Consider the following 23,524-nt stretch of genomic DNA (forward strand, 5'->3'; position numbering starts at 1 on the left):
CAGTAAAAACCTGTTAAATGGTTAACGGTAAATTCCCCTACTATATACGGTGAAAAACTGTATTGGACATTATATGTATTGGACATATATTTTACGGTAGTATACCGTTTTTGGAAGTGAAAAATACTGTATAATTTACAGTGAATAACCGTAAATTGACATTCCCAGAATTCCCTGCGTTACATTTCAAATTTGATGTTTTTTTGTTGAAATAACTATGTTTCTTAGTTTTTTTTTCTTATCAGTTTTGTATATTAGGGTTGTGTGTTACACCTAATGTTGTTAAATGAATGTGTATTGCATTATTTCAGTTTCATGTGTGTTACCATGATGGTGTTTAGTGTTTGTGTGAATGACACTGTGCACCTTCTATATATGTTATTATTTAAAAGCTGCTTGTGATGGGCTTTGGTTCATCATGTGACTTTCTCATCACCACCTGCATATGGTGGTTATCAGTGTATTACAAAGGTACAAAACAGATTTCAGTACTTCAATAGGTTGGTATATTAACATTATATCAGTTAATTACGGTATTTAACTGTAAATTTAAGTTATAACCGTAAAACCTAAAACGTTGCTACCGTATTTTTTACGGTCAACTTCCGGCAACCACAGCTGCCGTTTTTTTACCGTAAATTTTACAGATTTTTTTTTACAGTGTAGGCAGCATGTTATACTGTCTAAAATGCCTCATTTTGTTTCAATTCTAAGGCAGTATCCTTCACATAGAAGCCGGTATGGGGATGGACGCTTTAACAAGATCACTAAAACTGTATTTCTTTTAAAGAACAACAAAAGAAAACATGGTAACATTTTAGAATAGGGAACACTATTCACTCTTAAATAGTTGCTTATTATCATATCTGCTGTTTATTAGTACTTATAAAGCACATATAATAATGCCTTATTCTGCATGACCATATTCTGCATCCCTTAACTCTATCCCATAACTAAACATAACTACTACTACTACTACGGTAACACTTTATTTTAGGGTCTCTTAACTAGTTGCTTATTAGTATGCATATTACTAGAATATTAGCCATTTATTAGTAGTAATTAAGCACATATTAATGCCTTGTTCTACATGACCTTATTCTACATCCCTAATCCTACCCAATACCTAAACTTAACAACTACCTTAACTATTAATAATCAGCAAATTAGGAATTTATTGAGGGAAAAGTTGTAGTTAATAGTGAATATGTGTTCCCTGATCAAAAGTCTTACTGAAAACATAAAATGTACTACATTTACAAGTAAAACATGTAATTTGACCTTATTACAGTGTGCACTTTTTAAAAATGCATTATCATGAAAGTGTATATACGTATATTTAAGTTTAGTGTTTATTTCACTACTATATGCATTTTTTTTTTTTTTTTTTATATATACTTTTAAGATGTGAAGTTCACTACAAGTGGACATATAGTACAATTATGCACACTTCTTTTTTATGCTGTACACATTAAAAAAAAAACATACTAAATCTTGGCTATTACATTTTAAAATAACAAAATTTGGTAACATTTTATTTTACAGTGTCCTTTTTACGTTACATGCATTAATTTTAGTAATAGCAATGAATTATGCATAATTACATGTAATAACCCTAAACCAAACCCTCACCCTAATCCTAACTATATAGTAAGCACATTACTCATTACTTATATGTGTAATTACTCTGAAACAAGGAAATTAATAATAAAAAGGTAACATTTACATTTACTGGTTTTATGCAAGTCAGACATATTATTTAATATAGTGGAATCAAAATTAATGTATACCAACAAAACAATGTTATGGATTGATCAGGAACAAAAATAGCTCTTTAAATTTACAATTGCAGTTGAAAAATTAGATAATCCTCCTTTTAACAATGTACTAGTTTCGAGTAACATGCAAATGCATGCCAGATTTCAATAAATTGCAACTATATGTCAACTATCTCTCATTAGAGTATTAGTAGACTATTAGGTCTACTTATACTCCAATGACTGCTATCTGACATGGAGTTGCAGAGTTACTTATAGCTAACAGAATGTCTAAAGGGGGCCATCAAAATAAAGCGTTACAATACAAGCATGTACATTTTAGTACTGCAGTGCAGGAATTGTGCAGCTAATGAAGAATTTGTGTATTTTAGACAGACTTACAGTCAGTGTGTTTGGTTAAAAGACTGAACATGTTTTGGAGGACAAACTCGAAATGCTTTTGAAAATGTTTTGGAGCTTGCAAACTGCCTAGGCCTTAACTCTTATGACTTTTCAAGATGATGTACAGCCGGGCTGCCGGCTGATGAACAATATAAGGCTCTCTGGTTATTATAAAAGGCACAATTCCAAAATCACATAAGACACAATCCCATAATTCCACTTTCCATCTGAATGCAAGTCTTGTTTGAAATGAAATGGCGGTGGCGCGGATTACAGACAGAATGAGGGAAGCTCGCGGTTGCCTGAGGCCTATCTGGGTGGCTGCTATCGAGTCTGAATTTACAGCTGGTGGCATTGGGAAACTAATGAAAGGTCTGATGTAGAGGGATGCAGCGTCTGTGCCCAGCTGGAACAAAATTACCCAGCGAAGGGCAAATGCCATTTAATTTGCAAATGAGAAGATAAGTGTATTTATCAAGACCCTCTTTTGTGTCAGTGCGAGGACATTTGTTTTTTTTTTTGTGTGGCACGCTGAAAAACACAGATGGAGATTTTGAAATGGACAGCGAACAGAAGGCTTGTTCAAAATGCTCACGCTGACATTAAAGATGTCAAAGCCATCTAGAAATCTTGAAGAATGTCTGTGCATGCAGTAACTTTGTGTGAAGAGCATGCTGAAATTAAAGTTGAAATGTTCACCTCCACCGTAGCTCTCAAACTTTCAAACAAGCATATCAAGATGTGTTGCATCAGGTTTCACATCAATGAAACCAAATTGGTCTTGAAAAACAAATGCGATATTGCAAGTTTTAATACATGCATGTATGAATGAGATTTGAGTGCTATTCAACAGAAAAAGCATTATTTGAGTCCAATGATGCATTAAAGACCGTTCAAATAGAGTGCAAGGCAGAGCACAACGGACAACAGCATGGATTTAGCCTGGGAATTGTCTTTCTCCCTCATACAGTTTTTATAAATATAAAATTTGACGTGCACTACAAATGCACATGCAATGCAATTAAGCACACTTCTTTTTCACAAGGGTCGACTTGGAAAGCAGAATGAGAAGCTTTTTTAGTGTCTGTCCTCATTCCTCGTCATTGTTTGGATAAGAGCAGCTCTTCTTTTGTGTTTTACAGAAGAAAGGCATACAGGATTAGAATGACACAAGAGTGAATAAATAATGGTTTTCTAAGACGAGCTGTTCTTTTATCGGAATCAATGTGAAATTAAATAATGAATAGAAATGTTTCACCAAAAGTGGCTCAAGCATTTCGACACCCTTTGAAACTGACATGTTTTATGCATAATAAATCTGTGGTCATACTGTGCGTTTACTGAACCTCAGGAGGACCACTCACTGTTTCTAACCCCAGACACACGTTTGACTGCATAAAAGCATTACGTTTCTTTTATTTCCCGTCTCCTTTTCTTTCTCTTGGATTAAATACATCAAAGACCTCCTGATGCTTCACGAGAGTGTTCACTGTCTCTTACGCACATCCATGTGTTGTACATGATAAGAGCTCCTTTAGAGACAGTAACTACTTTTTCTTCCACAAAATGATTACTGTCACAACTAACTGATGCACTTCCTGTTCCAGTGGCCTAGAGAGGATTGTCTGCTGTTGTTCTTTTTCACACATTACGTCTGTTTCCTCCAAATGCAATTACTCTGTTTAATTAGCTCCATATTTCTCAGACTCTGCGCATGTTTTTTTACTGCTAATGTTGACTTGCAGCACTCTGTGAAATCTCTCTCTCTGAAGCACAACCAGGACGAGCCGCTGTTACAAACGTAACTTATGCTAATGAGAATCCAATTACTCATTGTGCAGTTGACTGTAGAGTCAACTTTTCTTTTGGAACTTCATATTGAACCGATGGTGGTTATACTGTCACATGTGCAGTTATTTCAACAATACAAGACAAGCTTATGAAATATTCAGATTACAAATTTTACTTGCAGAGTACCATACACTGAAAAAAAAAAGTGAAATGAACATGTCATTTATTTAAAGTGCATTTTTTTTATATTGGGTTCATAAAAAACAAAAAAACAAAAACTGGTTTCCTGTTTTTGTTCAGTTTGTCTAAAAGTAAATAACACTGCCCATAGTAAAAATTACAATAAATAATTGTGTTTAAATAGTATTGTGGCTAATTTTGTGCACAACACAGCTAGCTTTACTGACTGCAGCAATCATTGTGGGTTTTTATTCTCTTTATGTATTTAAAGGTGACATATCATGCAAATCTGACTTTTCCAGGTTTTAAGTGCTATAATCAGGTCCCCGTTGCATCTACCAACCAAGGAAATGTGAAAAAGATTAACCCAGTAACTTTGTTTTAGTAAGCCTTTTTCTGCAAGCGTCTGAGAAAATGAGCGCGTCTGATTTCGCTCCCTTGGTGACGTGGCAAAGGGATCTCATTATAATATTACCGCCCCTTAATCTGTAAGTTTCCACGCACTGCGCCGTCATTTTGATTTCACAAGCGACAACGGTGTACCAACTCTAATGCCATGGCGAAAGTTTGAGCAAAATATGCTAACTCTTCTGTTTTTGGCTGCACAGATGAGCACAGAACACTATTTACAGTCCCAGCCTCGTTTTTTATTAGGTACGAACTGTAATGGCGCAGCTCTATTCTGGAAAAGGGGGCGGGGAGCAGCAGCTCATTTGCATTTAAAGAGACAGGCACGAAATCAGCGTGTTTCTGCTTCCACTCAAAATAGTCATTTTCAAAATGATGTAATAAATGATCTGTAGGGTATTTTGAGCTGAAACTTCACAAATACATTCTGGGGACACCTGAGACTTATATTACATATTGTATAAAGGGGCATAATATTTTATATCATAACAAAAACATTTTTGAGAGAGAGAGAGAGAGAGAGAGAGAGAGAGAGAGAGAATACTTTCTGATTGGTGCACATAATGTAATCTAGCAGATTGCACATTTTAGAAAATTACATTAATCGAAAGCAAAGACCTCAAGCACACTTCACACTTGTTACCTAGCAACTGTCTTTGGTGACGCTGTGTGCACCGCTTGTCACGTTAGGTAAAAGTGGCGCTTGGGGCTGCCATTGAACACGGCAATGATGCCACTCCTGTAAAAGACCATCAGCATGAGCTGGAACATGCTAACAGTGATAAAAGCAGTGAAACGCCCAGTGCTTCGGTACTGTTAAAGGTCTGTATCTCATGAATGTGGCAATGCTGACAATCCCTTTACAAGGATAATATTGCACATTAAAATGGAAGATTATGCACATGGTAGGATATCATGTAAGGCCAACAATACTAATTTAAATACAGACATTTATCCAGGGTTATCTTGTTTCATGTTTCACACTGCTGATACTTTACCCAGTGGTAACAATTAATTATGTGTATTCATAAGCTGCCGTTTCACATAACGTTTTTATTGTTATATTTGTGGCATCAGTGTCAATGATTGGACAAACGCAGCACAAAACCTGTTAATATGTTGGTTCCAGAATTATTTTTTCCCCCAATCATTTTACTAATAGGGATTAAAAAAAAAGCACTAAGCCATGAAGCAAATGAATAAGCTATGATGAGAATCACAACAGTACAAACTTTGATTTGAAGCAAAAAAATTAAATAAAAAAATAAGAGATAGATAGATAGATAGATAGATAGACAGATAGATAGATAGATAGATAGATAGATGATAGAATATGAAGGAAACTGTTTAATTAAACATTTTCAATTAAACATAACTAACATTCCTCTTCCTTGCAGGCTGAACAATTGTCTTTTCCTTGCAGGCATAACATGTGTATGCTTTTGACAACAAAATGTACCAACACTTTAGTTAGTGTTTTGCAACAACAGATGCATATCTGAATATAAAAATAACCATAACAACCCATGACTTGAGTAACAAGCCAAAGTCATAAAAAAACAGTGGTGTAATGTAACAAAGTAATAATAATTCGTTACATGCCTACTTAAGTATTTTTGGAAGAATCTGTAATTTACTTGAGTTTTAATATTTCTGTCAACTTTCACTTTTACTCCACTATATTTCCAAATTAAAATGTATACTTTTATTCAGATTCATTTCTTCATTCGCTACTCAAGTCAAGGCTGGGGTGTGCGATATATCGTCTGCCCTAATATCATAAGTGTTATTTTAACAATGTGCGATCAAAAAAAAAACACCCAGAGAGTGCACGCATACACTGTATGATTTAGTCTATTAAAACTCATTTTGAAAGCCCATAAGATTCAAGATAAGTGGTAAAATACCTCTGTATGTCTTTTTATTTATTTAATTCAGTGTAGTTAATCTAAATCACGAGTGCCTTTTTTTTTTTCTCTCTAGATATCAGCATGATAACAAATGTAATGCTGATTTTATACAAGTTTAATCAAGTTAGTATTAAGTTACTTACATTTTAGATGCCTGTTTTTGCTGTATTTTGCACACAGGACGGCGTTTCAGTTTGAATGAATGAATCAGTTTTTTGAACAAATGATTCAGTGACTCACTCATTAAAACAGTCAAATGTTTCATTCCTGAATGAATCAACATTTGAATGAATTGATTTAATCTCAAAGACTCACTCATTGACAATGACCTGCTGCCACCTACTGGTGGCTTTAATTTCACATTTCAAGTATCTTTTCATGTTTTAAATATTTTCAAATATCAATATTCAGCGTTTTATGTTTAAAACAAAACATTATTTATGCATTCGTAACTGCTGGTTAAATACATCCATGTCCCCTCTGAGCTGCATTAAACAGTCTGTGTAAATTAATCTAAATGCCACTTCAGATGCAGATTCCATATTTGCAATGTAGGATATCAGACCGAATCAGACAATTTAAGATTTGATAAAGAACAGTTGAAACACGAGGAGCCGAATTCCACAGAGGCCCAAGACAACAGGATGTTCATTAAATGATTCCCTTTGAGCTAAATTGACCTGTTTCCCTTACAGCAAAAACAGTTTTCTTATGTTGAATGAAATAGTCTTCGTACTAGCTGAAGTGTCTCGTATACTAATCCAAAGATACAAAATGGAAGAAAGAGTTCAAACTGAACACAATCTATGTTGCTCAAACTGGGTATATACCATTTTTTTTTATTTTGAATTTATTTGTACTTTTACATTCAATACGTAAGCAAGTTGTATGATTTCCCATACTCTGAATTTTTGCTCTGCATTTAACCAAGAGCACACACACACACAGCAGTGAGTAGAGAACAAACACACACACACACCTGGAGTGGGCAGCCATTTTTGCTGCTGTGCCCGGGGAGGAGTTGGGGGTCCGGTGCCTTGCACAAAGGTCTCACCTCAGTCATGGTATTGAGGGTGGAAGAGGTACATTTACTCCCCCGACCTATGAGGTCCTCCCGACCGTCATTAAAGCATATTCAAAGGCATTGCTTTTGCCAATCCCATGCAAATAGACCAGCTGTAAATATGTACATAATTCCTGTTTAATAGTAGTTTTCCACACTTTTTCCAAGTATGGAGGTGCTTGAGCAAGCATTCAGTTGCATTCTATGTAGTGGGACAAGGCTGTGGCAAACCTCAAGTGTTTTCCGCATACAATGACGCATACCATTCAGAACAAAAGCACTTGTTAGAGGCACAAAACTTCTGTTAGCTTCAGGTAAGTGCCTATTACCAAAATAATCCAATCAGAATTTAACTATTTACTTAATAAATCGTTCAATGTGGCAACAGGGAGGCGATGGTGGTGCATAAATCATGTTACTCCTCCCACTTTTGGTAGTTTTACTGAGATTTCTTATCCCGTCCGAATTGGTCATTAATATTACAGACGTCCTGTGGTAAAATTGATTACTTCATCTACCCTAAAAATAGTCCCGGTTGAATAGAGTTTAAGGGTATGTTTACATGACAATGACTGTACTAAAAACAGAAAAGTTCATTTGCGTATTTTGTAAAGTTTAACATACAGAAAACAACATTGTCAAAATTATCCTTGTTCACACCGAAAATGACTAAACATGTTGTATTAGGCATTCCAGGACAGTAGTAGGCTATGTCACTTTGCCTGCGCATATGCATTCATATATTTTTTATTAATTAATTAAAGAAATGTTTGAACATTACAATACATTTTAACAAGTCTACATACACAAGAAAGAAGAGCAGTCTTAATTGGTAAGACAACATTTAAAAGAAGATAATACATAAATTAATTAATTAATTAAATAAATAACAACAAAAAATATGTTTTTTTTCTTAGAACAAAAACAAAGACTACAGCGGGGGAACTACACAAGGGAAAAAAAAAATCTTCCATGAAACTTAACAGTTTGTCATTCTTTTTGTTATTAATTTGCATTAGAGACATTTTCAAATATTCCATTTCTAATAAAAATAAATTACATTTTGGTAAGCATTTTGCAAATTTCTGTTTATGAATGTAATATTTACCTTGCAAAATGTAAAAGTTAACAACATACTCTATAGGGCCTTTCGCACCGCTTTAGTTCCAGAACTAAATGTACAGTACTAAAGTACTGGGACGATTTTGCGCAAACTATTTCCCAGTACCATTTAAAGGGTTGCATTCGCACCGACAGTGTGTACTAAGAAGTGACGTAAGCCGGTCGACAGCGACGTCATTTGTGCGCGGCGTTCAACAACAGAAACAAAAAAGAACATTAACAACAGGAGGATGGAGCACGCTGTGATCGGAGCTGTGTTTTTGTTGTGTCTCGCGGGTTTCACAATAATGGACATGGAAAGTCGACATATACGTAAAGCGATTGAAAGAACGGAAAGGAGGACTAAGAATCTCCAACGACAACTGTCAGTGCTACATTTGCTACAAGTGCCTGCACTTCAGCGTCCGTCCATCTATCACTGTTCTCCATACTTGCGAAATAAGTTGACACAATGTTTACAGTATGTTTACACGGCGTTTTAAATCATGGCAGGTGAGGGGGGTTTCATACACGTTTGGCCAATCAATGTCTACTTACGTCACGATTAGTACCAGTTGTGCTGGTTAGACCCTGATCCGGAGTAGGAGCTAATTTGGTTCTCGAAAAAGGCAGTCCGGTGCTAAAATCGCACCCAGTTCCGGCGGTGCGAAAACGCCAAAAAGTGGGTAGTTCCAAAATTAGTTCTGGTACTATGAAAAGGTTCCTGCGGTGCGAAAGGCCCTAATCAGCCCTCAGCTTTGGACAGCAAGACTCTCCCAAAAATGATAAGATCCCTTTGTAGCCAATTATTCAAGATATATTTAGTTTTCGTGATTTTATTTTTAAAATCCAGTTGTTCACAGGTAGCTTTATTTTTAGAAATATAAATTCCAAGACATTTAACAGAATATTTTATCTATATGTCCAATAGATAAGTCTATAGAATTGTGTATGAACAAAATTTCAGAAAATTTAGTAAATTTAAAAATACAATCCAGGGCCGTTTTAACTTGATTCTTATCTCTTAAAAATAAAGCAGCGTCGTCAGCCAATTGAGACATTTTGACTTCTCTATCAAATAGTTTTAATCCCAGAATGCTTTGATTGTTTACAATTTGAATAAAGAGAAGTTCAGCAACTAATAAAAACAGAAAAAGGGCAACTTTGCCATACACCACGATGGATTCCAAATCTTTTAGAGGTTCCCTGCATTCCTATAGACTGAACATGTAATATGCATGCACATGACGTCACTGTTTTCACAAATTCACGTTTTTTTATAGTTTACACATAGATGATAACGGTATAATTTTCAAAAACTTGCACTACACACAGTTTACGTTTTCAGGCTTCCAAAATACATTTGTCGTGAATATGAACGGCCAAAACACATAAAAAGTTTTCAGTTTTTAGTTGAAAACGGTGTTGTGTAAATGCCCCCTAACCAGTGGTGGGCTCGTTACTCCAAAAACGTAATTTATTACCTGTTACTAGTTACTCCTTTCAAAAGTAATATTATTACTTATTACTTTCTGGCAGCAGTAATTAGTTACACCACTAGTTACATTACTTTTCCTTCACGCCCCACAGAAGTTTCTGCCTCATCATTTGACCAAAATCTACATTGTATCGCAGTCAGAAGTTGTTACAAACACTCAATGGTGATTCATAGTGACTTTTAAGTAAAAGTGTTGTATTAATTGTCATGTGTAGCTTGAAGCTAATTGTAGCTATAATTTCTCTGTTACCCATATATTATATTTCATAAGTTCATAATTAAAATAATGACACAACTTACACATCTGTGTTCAGATCACCTTTTCTCCTGACAAAATCGGTGTTTGGTTTTAGTGAGATTTCTGTAACTGTGCAAAATATACTACACGCAGGTTTCAGATTTGAATAAGAGCATTTCTCATTTTAGTATGGGACACATTTCTCTTTAGGTTCTGTGGTGGCCTGTCATCTGTGTGATCTGTACTCCACTGCTTTGACAGCGATTAATGTGTTAAGGGTCACGACGGCTCCAGAGTTCAATCTACTAACTGTTTCATGGTCTTGTTAAAATTTAGTATTTCATGTATAAGGCCAAAGGAGAGCTTCCAAACTCTCGTTTCTGACTCGTTAAATCTGGTCAGGAGTGCAGCAGCTTGCAAGATTAATGCAGCGGGTGCTTTTTCCATGCAGACTAATCAATAATTTATATGGCTGTATATTAAGTGATTTTCAACAGGCAGTGAAGTATGGATTCCTAGATCAGGGACATCTCTGATTGATAAAGTTTTAAATAAGCATAAAACTCTTGAATACAACATTACCAACTAAGGTTTGAACAGTGCTTGTTAATTTTGACAGGTGCATGTCAGAGCTCCAATTATTATTGTTTGCTTAACTCGAGAAACAGTCTGGAAAAGTTTTAATTTTTAGTTCTATATTTTATTAAACCTTATTAAACAGCCTCAGACATAAATGCATTGGCATACTATGTACACATAGAATTTTATTAACTGGATTATCAAAATAAAAAAAAAAATACTTTACTTTAATATTATTTTATGCAATTTTCATTGAATTTCCAACAGAAATAACTATTCATTTTGGTCACACTTTATATTTATATTAACAACCATTTTTCTTAAAAACAGTATTGATCACCAAAAATAAAATTGGTAAAACTTGGTCTGGTGATGATCTAAGCCAGTTTTGGTGAACACTGGATGAAATATTGATATTCATATTCTGCAAAAAAGTGGGGGGATTATTTAAGATGAAAGCAGCAAGTGGACAGGCTTATTGAAATGACTCTAGCACATGGCGTGGCCTAGAGCATCCCATCCATTTAAAATAATTACTTACATTTCTTACAGCAGCAGCACGAGTCCTACAGAATAAACGTTGACGCATTTGTTAAACATATCTTTTATGCATGATGAAACATACGGCCTGTAACAACAAGACATCACACAGCCCCTATTATGACTATTCCTACTGCTTTGGGGTTTGCTTACACTTCTCTCTTTTAGAAAGCGGATCCTTGAAGGAAAAAGTGAGAATTGGTAAAGCTTGTTTGACTGCCATTATGAAAGGAAACACAATGTGAAATGGATGGGCCTGCGCTTTTGCTCTGGGCTCTTCTGGTGGGAGACTGTAAATGAATGAACCGTGTGCTCTTGACAGCACCAGGTTATTCTGTTTATGATGGTGAACAGCTAGTTATTGTGGTTTCTGAGAAAGTGAATGTGTGAAGTGAAATGTTTTCAATTTTGTTTGCATGGAGGATGGGCTTACAGTGAGTGGTCGTTACACCTCGGGTGTGCATTATTTTTCGAATAATTCAGCGGCCCGTCGTCAATTATCCCTTATGTATATAACAGGCAGATACAACCACAGTCACAATTTATTCAAAAAATACCAATATGTCAAGTCTTTCAAAGCCAAATTATAGATTTATGTAAGGAATAAACCCCAAAGCGATCACCGTCTCCAGCCGCAATGCTCAAATTACAAACTCTTTCAAAATTGAATGAATTGAATTGAAAATTCATTACGTCAGCTTTGTGAAATATAATTGTCTAAAGACTGACTACGTCATGCTAAAGTTGGATTTATCCTTTTAATGAGATTTGACTGTTAATGGAGTGGGATCATTTTCAGTGATTAAAGCCTTAAAGGGATAGTTCACCTGAAAAATGAAAATGTGCTGTTAATTTACTCACTTTCAGGCCATCCGATATGTAGGTGACTTTTTTTTTTTATTATTCAGTAGAACAGTAAAGAATATTTTTAGCTGAAATCCTGCCCCTTGTTGATTTTTAAAATGCCAGTCAGTGGCTGCCGTCATTTTGAGAGTCAAATAAAGCATATGAAGGTGGCACAAAATTAATACTGTGGCTCCTGATGATATTTTGAGCTCTTATGAAGCGAAACAATCTGTCTGTGCAAGTAACTGAACATTATTTACAAAATGATTACCTGTAATCCAGAGCCTCAGGCAAATGGTCCAGAGTGATGTCCGGTTCACAAACAAATCATTCTTTTGAACCAGTTCTTTTTAGTGAACTAGATGAACCAGTTCGCCAAATAGTATTGAACTGAAACATTAACTCTAAATGAGCCAAAATAGTGATGTATCTGAACCTATGATGAATGAACTCATTCAGCGCTTCAGTTCCTCCAACAGTCACTGAACTGAGGAAAAAGTTTGACTCGGACTGAAGACCGATGAGCCACTGATATGCGCATGTGTGAACCGAGCACTGGAATGAATGGGTCAAATTCAATTTTTATAGTTTCTCTTTGATTTTGTAAAAAGGTGAGCTGATGAAGACTAGTTTATTAATTTATATATATATATATATATATATATATTGTTACGGCCCAGAACCAAATTTGTCTCATTTAAATCACAATAGGCCTGGACTGAACATATAATAAATCACAGACGCTTGATATAATTTTTTTTAGTGCGTCCTCGCCAAGTTTTAATCAAACACAAGGAAAGAAAAAAACATATCAGAACAGCACAGATCACAAGTTGCACAAATAGAAAAAATATTTAACAAACACAAACATATATAGATATAACAGCAAGCAGGTAGGGCAGTTAAGGATACAAAAACCCTGACTACACCTGGCCACCTGGAAAGATCTTACCTAGCTCCCGTGAAAAACAAACAAACAGGTGAGTCTTGCGGGCCACTGCTTACCTCCCTGAACTTACTAAATAACAAAACGTGACTAACAAAGAAAACAAATCCACTACCTGCTACTGAAAATAGACAAAGTAAAAAATAAACGTAAGAACGAACTAACCACAAAACGTTAACAGAGTTGGGCTACAAAAGAAACAAGAAAACTTAATGTAGCCAAAAAAATATAAGAAAAAGAAAGAGTAGAGAGGTGATGAGCAATCTCACCGTGAAGCGAGAAACCCAGCGAACAAAAGCAGAGAGAGATCCGCCATCGACGCCATCGAGGTTTAAATAGTGGAAATCCCTGATGACGTCACTCCACTTTTGAGGATCCGGAAGAATTCCCCCGCTCACAACTCCACCTAAAGGCTAAGAGAAAAAAAAACATCACACCCAGAACAACTGCTCTACGATCAGACCCACGTAACAATATATATACTGTACATTCACACAATTTTGGGGTATTTTAATAATTTAATTGCGACTTTTTATCTCTTTTATCTAAGGCTTTTTTTCTCAGAATTGTGAGATATACACTCGCAATTGCGAATTATAAAGTCAGAATTGCGAGATATAAACTCACAGTTCTGACTTTTTTTCTCCAAATTTGTACGATTTAAACTCGCAATTGCAAGGAAAAAAACAACAACTCAGAATTGTGAGATATAAACTCGCAGTTGCGAGAAAAAAGTCTGAATCGTGAGATAAACTCACATTTGCGAGAAAAAAAAGTCGCATTTGCAAGAAAAAAGTCAAAATTGCGAGTTTATATCTTTCAATTCTGACTTTATAACTCACAATTGCGAAGTTTATATCTCATAATTGTGAGAAGAAAAAAAAATTCTGAATTGCGAGATGTAAACTCGCTCATCTTGGATGGCATAAGGGTGAATGAATTAACAAATGTTAATTTTTGAGTGAACTATCCCTTTAAGTTTCTCTCTGTTCCTCATTTAAAGATATGGTAACGTGTGAATGATGTGCAAGAACCAGTGAGGTTAGTTATATCATCTGATGCACACACAAGCAGCTGTGTTTAGTATATGTGATACACTCCATGTACTGTATGTGTGTTCACATGTGAACAAAAACCTAAATGAATGTTCATCTCTTGGATTAAACTGCTGTATGCATATGGTTTAATGTTATGATGCCTTTATGACCTTTTTGGATCTTCTAAGTTTTAGTTACCTGGACTTTCAGTGGAGGGACAGAAACCTGTCAGATTTCATTTGTGTTTTGATGTCTTATGGGCTTTGGAACAACATGAGGGTGAGTGAATGGAGACAGTATGGTCATGTCTGTGTTAACTATACCTTTAAAACGTATAATAGTTGGCTGTGATGTGAGTTGTGTGTTCATAAAAAATGTAACAATACTAATTTAATTTGTTAGTAGTGCGTATAGTGTCAAACAGCAGTGGTAACATATTTGGAAAGGGGGCGATGTACTTTTCTGGCCATCTTTTCGTCTCCAGCTCACTTGCCAAGTTCATGGGCTGAAGCATAACTCAAGCCAAAGACACATTCTCATTAATTCTCCTCAACTGATGCAGATAATATTTCATTAACGACTCAACATAGGTCACTGACGAAAATTTGGATAAAAGTCATATCGTTTTTCAGATGACCGTCTCATGTGAATGTACAATAGAATGTGTAATGCATTTTATAAATATTGTATGCATGTATTATTATATACATATTTCTGTGCATTGTATTGTGGTGGGTTGAGCGAGGACAGACACAACGGATTTGGCATCAGGCCTTTTGTTTTAAACTAGAGGTTCCTGTTGCCAAAGACAATTTTCAAAGCCCCCCTATACTTATATAAGCTATAATATGACATTATTTATGCTGTAATTAATTACGACAAAGCTGCTTTCAGACTTTTGTATTTACAGAAATGTCGTGATTCCAGAGCTACTTAAAGAGATTACTAAATTAAGATACTAAATTATAATGAAGCTTTTGATTATTTTAATATATTAATAATAATGTAATTATATATATATATGAATATATTTATAGTAATGTAATGATTAGGTACTAAATAAAGATTTACGTAATGATTAAGAGTGTGATTAAAATATTAATAATAATTTTCAGCATTTAATTTTTGATTGAGTTCATTTTAACATGTTATTAATAATGTGTTAATTTAGATACTAAATGTATAAGGTTATTAAAAAAAAGACTTTACTAAATTAATATTACTATTAAGTGTTTATTTATTCCAATATATTCATTATTACTAAATTATAATTAAGAATTTTATAATTTCAATATATTAATAATAATTTATTAATTTAGATACTGAATTAATAAGGATTCTACATTTAGAAAGTCATCTTGTGGCCACCTGGTTGAGAACAACTAGAAACATTATTTGTTTCCCTAAAAAGTGTAAACAAACAAAAGTTATGATCTAAAATGAGTCAAATTAATATTTGAAAGTGTGCATTATTCAGAAGTGACTAATCAACGGTAGGTAAATGAGTGTCAGTGATCATGGTACTCTTTGTATGGACGCTGGGATGTGCTTATTCTACTGAGACTCTTGGATCCTCTCCAACTCCAGTGCTGCTGTCATTAAAATTTAAGGCAGACATAAATATTCTGTAAATTGCAGTGGGAAAAAAAAAAAAAAACACATGTAGAAAACATTTTTTTGACTATTTTACATGCTGTAATTTATAATATAATATAATATAATATAATATAATATAATATAATATAATATAATATAATATAATATAATATAATATAATATAATATAATATAATATAATATAATATAATATAATATAATATAATATAATATAATATAATATAATATAATATAATATAATATAATATAATATAATATAATATAATATAAAGTGTAAGTGTTTTCTCTAGCGGTCTCAGACTTTTGGATTAATATAATATAATATAATATAATATAATATAAAGTGTAAGTGTTTTCTCTAGCGGTCTCAGACTTTTGGATCCGTGTGTGTGTGTGTGTGTGTTATAGTGGGGCAGCTGTCGGTCACTGGATTATTAATCATGGAGAAAAACTCTGAATAATACACTACAGGGCCAAGTGCTTTTTACAGGTAACACATCATTCTATTCTGCATTTGCGATTACTTATGAAAGTAGTGTGGCTGTTTTTCACAGTTGCCATAATATGGCATCTTGTGAATTTCGTATGACGGGATCTGTTTTTCCTTTTACAGATTTATTTTTTTAAGTAATAATTCAGAGATTCTGTGTCTCAGACGGGATTTGCAGGCATGAACCCAAGCAGTCTTGTTTGCTTTTACCAAACTACTTTATTCACCTCAGTTCAGCAATCTTTGGATATTATTATTGTGTTTTAATGACATGAACATTTTGATGAGTTTGGGCTGAAATGCCTATAGGGAGTTATATGTTAGCATTCTTATTCATCTAAATAGTAGTTGCTCGGCTAATATTGTGACCACTGGAAGCTGCATGCTGTTATCTTTGCACATAGGCACATAGTTGTGGAAGCTTTGTGTTCAGAGACTGAGGCGTAAACATCATGTGACTGATGACTCCGTAGCTACAGGAAAATGATGTCATGTCAGCACTGATTGGCTGACCTAACACAAGAACATGCATAGTCCCAAAACCTTCAGTAGTGACTGATTTCAAAGATAGGAAAAAATGTAGCATTTTTTAAGATTTTAAGACCCTCTAAAAAGAATCACTAGTGAAGAATCCTCAATATAATGAAATATTACCAATGCATACACTACTGTTCAAAAGTTTGGGTATTACCGGGTCAGTTAGTTTGTTAGTTACATGAATACTTATTCAGCAAGGATGCATTACATTTATCAAAAGTGACAGTAAAGACATTTATAATCTTACAAACGTTTTCTATTTCAAATAAATGCTGTTATACATTCATACATTGATAATAATCTGAAATGTTTCTTGAGCACCAAATCAGCATATTAGAATGATTTCTGAAGGATCATGTGACACTGAAGTATTCTATGCAAAAAAATCAGCTTTGATCACAGCAATAAATCACATTGTACAGTATATTCACAAAGAAAAAGTTATTGTAATAATATTTCACAATAGTACTGTTTTTACTATATTTTTGATCAAATATATTCAGCCTTGGTGAGCAGAAAAAACTTTCAAAAACATAAAAAACAATCTTACCGACCCCAAACTTTTGAATGGTACTGCATATTTAGATTTTATTTTTTTTTACTTATATAAAATGTGATTCATTTGACTTCATTACAATTCACAGCTGCTTTTGAATGGCTGTCAATGCTCTTTTCCGCCATAATGCCATAAAAAAAAAGCATTTACTGGTCTATCCATGTTAACCAGCCAAATGCTGACATCTTGGTTTGAATGATGCAAAAGTCGCTTCAACTTATCGGCAAATAAGGGCATCATGCAAAGTTATCATTATTCATATGGACTTTTATGGCACCACTTTTCCATATGGAAAGGGCAGCTTATATTGTATTTTTGTGCTCCACAGAGTTGATAGCAGCACCAGAGTGAGTTACTGAGGCATTTGCATAAAAGTCAGTAGAACAGTTGTTTTCTTATGAAACATGTATTTCCATAGCAGTGCAGATATGAGGCGATCACAGCAAACAGCCATCTGTCCATGCGCTTGGGCTCGAACTTCTTGTGTGTTTCATCATGTTTCTGTGGCCAAATTAGTGGGCAGCAGATTTCAGTGTCACACATCCATAAATAGTTGAAAGGCCACTTTCATTCAGCTGGCATCCAGGGCATGTTTGGGCTCGTTCAGCTGCTTTTTTTAATTAGCAGTAATTAATGAAAGGCAGATATGGATGCATCTGGCAAGGCAGACAAACTTCTTATATCACCTCTCAAATGATAGGCAGCCATTGGGTTGAAATGCTATTGACAATGACTGACTGAAATACAGATGATCACAGGAGGGAATTATTGGATGACGGCCGTTTGGGTGGTTGAAAGTATATAATAGAATCTGACTGGGGTGTTATTTAACCAATCAAATCAGAGTAAGTCTATCAGTGAAAACCCAATTTGATTGGCTAAGTAGCCCCGCCTCCCCCCTCACACTTGTAAACTAATGAGAAAGCCCTATGAAAAGTGTAAAACCTGGTTAAAATGCAATGCGTTAGCAAGTTTGCTTGCTTGCACATGACAAAAATGACATCAAGTCAGTCTTAAATGTTTCAGAGACTGAATGATATATTTTTATATTAAGTGTTATGTTTTGTAAATAAACTGTGTGCAAATGTGTGCATTTTATACAAGTGCATATGCTTTTAAAGCATCATATGTTTAATTGGATGTTGAATAAATGAAAACCATTTTAAATGTATTTATTATTCAAACCCATAAGAAAAAAAGAAAAAAAATAATTCAGGACCCGATTCTTACTATTAACTAGCATGCATAATATTAGCATATTGGCTGTTTATTAGTACATATAAAGCACTTGTTAATGTTTTATTCTGTCTGACCATATTTTAGATCCCTACTCCATACCTAAACTTAACAAGTACCTTCCTAACTATTAATAAGCAGCAAATTATGAGTTTATTGAGGCAAAAGTTTGATGTTTTGGACCAAAATTAACAAAATAAATATTAGTAGACCTTATTAAAAATAGATATGGTATTTTCCCAGTAATTTAATAACATCATATTTAATATTTCTAATACATTTATTATTTATCTTTAAATTTCTTTATATATCTAATTTATTTAATTCACAGGCAATCAAAAGTTGAAAAAAAATCTAGATTTTGTATTGATTACTCTAAACTAATGACATAAACAGTAGGGTATTTATTGCTGCTGTTGTTGTTGTTTTTCCTGATGTTTGCCTTTTTTAAACATTTACTAAACTTGTCTGTGTGTCTGTGTAAAGTCTGTGTATTTTTGAACTTGCAATCTAATCTACACTTTCACAAATCTTACTCTTCATGTGCAAAGTCTTTTGGCAACAGAAAAGAGGACACTTTACGCTGATACTCCCTGTCATGTCTTTGTGAGAAGGACAATCGAATGAATAATTTGATAAGAAACACACACACACACACACACACACACACACACACACACACACACACACACACACATATATATATAAACCTGTTTGGAAAGAATACAAAGAAAATTGATTAACTGAAAAGCTATTGCACAGCATATATAAACAAGATATATACAAGGCTCATTACTATGAATGCATCATCATATCACAATGTGTTTACTCTTTACAAAAACAACACAGGCTAACTAAATATAGCACTGCACTTCTATTCCAAGTCATGCTCAATACACGAAAACATGTTCCATGAATATTTTCATGTCAGATGTCAAGGCTCTTTAATCATAACTAAACAAAAGTTTGACTTTGCCTTTGTGTCAGAATAATCAGCTTCCACACATGTGAGCTGGCCTACACGTGTTTCCGGCAGTCATAATCAATTATGTGCATCTTTTATTCATCAGTGGATGTTTAATTGCACAGAGCTGTTGTTCTGAATTGATAAGATAAATAATTTAAGTTAGTTTGTGCTTGTATTGAGGTGTGTTTGTATGTGTGCTGTAGCTATTAGGCCTGGGCCGATTACTGGTTTAAAGGTCTCTGCACACTCAGTCTGAAATTTTCGTATGCGCTTTTTTTGTATTCGAAATCCTAAAAATTCGTCACGCACAGAAACCATGCACACTGAGTCCGATGCGTATTAATTAATCTGTTGCAAAAAAAATTCGCAAAACAGCACTAAATGGAGTCTTCAAGCAGTGAGGATTTTGTTGTCTTCTCGCTTCATACAAAGAGAAAAAGAGAGGAAATATTGGTTCCATCCAATACTGAGATATAGAGAAGACGGAGAGTTCCCCCTCAGGAGCAGAGGGATTATCCCGGGCGATGCAAAGTTTACTTCAGGATGTCAGTGGCTCAGTTTGATGCTTTGCTATCGATACTAGAGCCACATATTAAAAAGAAGACCACCGTTTTCTGTGAACTCAGTGTACAAGGATCTTTACGGTGCTTTGTGCTGCGAGACAAAGTTGATGAATTTGACAATCGCCATTCTGGATTTTAGCGTTCACTTGTACGGTGGCTCTGAATTGTCAAAACACCTCTCAAAATGCTTGCAACGGATGCGAAAAACTAAAAAAATTGAACCCGATCCAAATTTTTTTATGACGGACGAAAATTTCGGAGGCAGTGTGTAAACGTGATTGACATAACGTGAGGTCGTATTTATTTTTTAACGTGCGAAAATTTCGGATGAAATTTTTGGACTCAGTGTGCAATGACCTCAAAGGTATACCGTGATTTGAACATTTCATGGTTTCAAAACTACTAAATTTTTCGGTAACACTTTACAACAAGGTTCCATTAGTTAATAACATGAATGAACAACGAATAATACATTTATTTATTTATTTCGGATGAAATTTTTGGACTCAGTGTGCAATGACCTCAAAGGTATACCGTGATTTGAACATTTCATGGTTTCAAAACTACTAAATTTTTCGGTAACACTTTACAACAAGGTTCCATTAGTTAATAACATGAATGAACAACGAATGATACATTTATTTATTTATTTATTAATCTTTGTTAATGATAATTCATGAAAATAGTCGTTAATTGTTAATTCATGTTAATTCACAGTGCATTAACTAATGTTAACAAGCACAACTTTTGATTTGAATAATGCATTAGTAAATGTTGATATTAACATGAACCAAAACAAATAAATGCTGTAGAAGTATTATTTATTCATAGTTCATGTTAACTAAAGTAGTTATCTAATGTTAACTAATGAACCTTATTGTACTGTAAAGTGTTACCATACAGCCGGTATGAGAGTTTTCTCATACCGGCTACTAGGCATAGGCCGATATGAGATTTTGACGGTATGATAACCTTAAGCAAAAATATCAATGGTTTCATGGTGATTGCGATTACAGCTCTAAAATGACTTATTTTTAAATGTCTGGGTAAAAAAAAAAAAAAAAAAAAATTTTAAAAAAAAAAAAAAGACTTTTTTTCAATTTAATTGAATATGTTTTAAGCAACATACAGAATATTTGGAACAATAATATTAGTTTATTTTTTGTTTGATCTATTTCTCAAATGTTTGCTGAATTGTGGGATGTCCTGCAGCTTTTGATATGGATGGTTAAAAAAATATGCTGACATGCTAATTTAACCAAAATCTGTAATTACAGATTTGGTTAGACCAGGGGTAGGCAAGTTCGGTCCTAGAGAGCCGCAGTCCTCCAGAGTTCAGCTCCAACCCTGAAAAAAAAAACTCACCTGCCTATAGCCTTAGTAATCCTGAAGACATTGATTAGCTTGTTCAGGTGTGTTTGCTTAGGGTTGGAGCTGAACTCTGCAGGACTGCGGCTCTCTAGGACCGAACTTGCCTACCCCTGGGTTAGACTAATGAATCTATAATTACAGATTGATTATTCGTGTATATATATTTAAAATTAAAATTACAATCAGCCACTGTATTTTAATCATGATCCAAACAAAGATGCTACACACATGTAGCATGAACAGTTTTTGATTTAAATTAGATTGCATAATTTAATAATAACCCAAATTGAAGCAAAAACAGAATGTTCTGACTAGCCTTGTTAAATTATATTACATAAAACATGCCTGCACGAAACGGAAACAGCAGATGGACTGAATGAGACGCAGTTTCACTCTCTGACAGCAAGAGGCGCTTGTGAAACAGCAGATACAGTTTTTCCTGCTTACCGCTGTAAACAAAGTAGCACCACGCTTAAACTGCTTTAATATGCATTATACAAAGGCAAGATGAAAAGAAAATACCATCTACACTTTTCTGAAGACAGTTCACCTCAGCAATACATTCACGTAACCCCCCATTTCAATATTTAGGATTTTCTTCCAATATTTCGAGCATCGTGAACAGGTTTTTGTTTTTTTTTTTACGTAAAAAAATGTGAAGATAATTTTCCAAAAATTAAGGGAAAGTTACTTTTGAATGTTCTCTAAACCATCTGAAACTGGTACTTATTAAAAATGTGTTAAAAACAATACTTTGTGCTAATATTTTGAGAATGTTATTAACAGATAACTTTAAATACATTTTCTATTAAAGTTACTTGAAGTATGTTTGCTCATAACTTTGAGAAAGCCTGTTAGCCGGGAAACCAAAAATAAATAAATACATAAAATTGTGGTTATGTGAATGCTAGAGGACACATTAAGGAAACATTCCTTTTGATACATTTCCAAACATTATGGAAAAGTTACTTTTGAGTGTCCACTTTTGATTTTTTATTTTTTTAAGTTTGATAAAATCAAACTAAAATGTAAGTATCAATGTTTTTGTGCTAATGTTTTGAAAACATTATAACCAGATAACTTTGGATAATAAGGATGAGGTTGTGGTGGTTGAATCCAAAAATAAATCAGTGTCAAGGATCAAACAAGCACACAGATTAAACGAAGAAAACTGTTACATTTATTAGATATTATGGGATAACACCATTACATTTCATCTTTTTGCAAACATTATGGTAAAGTTATGTTTGAATGTTCTCAACCATCTGAAACTAGTATTAACATTAAAAAAAGTTTAACGAACATCCATCTAAAATGTTTCCAAAAAAGTATATATATATATATATATATTACTTTTGAGTGTCCACTTTTGATTTTTTATTTTTTTAAGTTTGATAAAATCAAACTAAAATGTAAGTATCAATGTTTTTGTGCTAATGTTTTGAAAACATTATAACCAGATAACTTTGGATAATAAGGATGAGGTTGTGGTGGTTGAATCCAAAAATAAATCAGTGTCAAGGATCAAACAAGCACACAGATTAAACGAAGAAAACTGTTACATTTATTAGATATTATGGGATAACACGAAGCACATGTCTTTGGGGTGGCCACAGGTGAAAATAACAAACAAAAAGCAACTAGAAAAAAAAAGGAAATGAAATAACCTAGTTGGATAATAAAATAAAAATATAAGAAAACTTACCTAACTCCCTAATGAAACCAGCCCAGACAAATGCACAAAATAAAAGTGCAGGGCACCCCTGCACTCTATTTTTCAGTGTGTGCTTTAAAGGGGTCATATGATGCGATTTCATTTTTGGAATGTTACAAGCTCTTGGTGCATAAAGAAGATCTGTAAAGTTGCAAAGACTAAAGTCTCAAATCCAAAG

The sequence above is a fragment of the Sinocyclocheilus anshuiensis genome, unplaced genomic scaffold (assembly GCF_001515605.1).
Source record: "Sinocyclocheilus anshuiensis isolate Anshui unplaced genomic scaffold, SAMN03320099.WGS_v1.1 scaffold1549, whole genome shotgun sequence".
Lineage (NCBI taxonomy): Eukaryota > Metazoa > Chordata > Actinopteri > Cypriniformes > Cyprinidae > Sinocyclocheilus > Sinocyclocheilus anshuiensis.